We start from the raw sequence: 758 nt of genomic DNA, 5'->3' as shown, positions 1-758 counted from the left end.
AAGACACTAGGAAAGGGAGGCCAGCGCTTACACCGGGGTCACAGCACGATAAGTAAAGAAACCGACCAACTCAGTTAGTAAAATGACACTAGGAAAGGAAGGCCAGCGCTTACACCGGGGTCCCAGCGAGATAGGTAAAGAAGCTGATCAACTCAATAAGTAAAATGACACTAGTAAGTGAGGCCAGCGCTTACACCGGGGTCACAGCAAGATAGGCAAAGAAACTGATCAACTCAATAAGTAAAATGACACTAGGAAAGGGAGGCCAGCGCTTACACCGGAGTCCCAGCTAGATAGGTAAAGAAGCTGATCAACTCAATAAGTAAAATGACACTGGGAAAGGGAGGCCACCGCTTACACCGGGGTCACAGTTAGAAAGGTAAAGAAACTGACCAATTCAATAAGTAAAATGACACTAGGAAAGGGAGGCCAGTGCTTACACCGGGGTCACAGCGAGATAGGTAAAGAAACTGACCAACTCAGTGAGTAAAATGACACTAGGAAAGGGACGCCAGCGCTTACACCGGGGTCACAGCGAGATAGATAAAGAAACTGATCAACTCAATACGAAAAAATGACACTAGGAAAGAGAGGCCAGCTCTTACACCGGGGTCACAGCGAGATAGATAAAGAAACTGATCAACTCAATACGTAAAATGACACTAGGAAAGAGAGGCCATCGCTTACACCGGGGTCACATTTAGATAGGCAAAGAAACTGATCAATTTAGTGAGTAAAATGACACTAAGAAAGGGAGG

The sequence above is a fragment of the Mizuhopecten yessoensis genome, unplaced genomic scaffold (assembly GCF_002113885.1).
Source record: "Mizuhopecten yessoensis strain PY_sf001 unplaced genomic scaffold, ASM211388v2 scaffold6443, whole genome shotgun sequence".
Classification (NCBI taxonomy): domain Eukaryota; kingdom Metazoa; phylum Mollusca; class Bivalvia; order Pectinida; family Pectinidae; genus Mizuhopecten; species Mizuhopecten yessoensis.
This window is presented reverse-complemented; position numbering follows the sequence as displayed.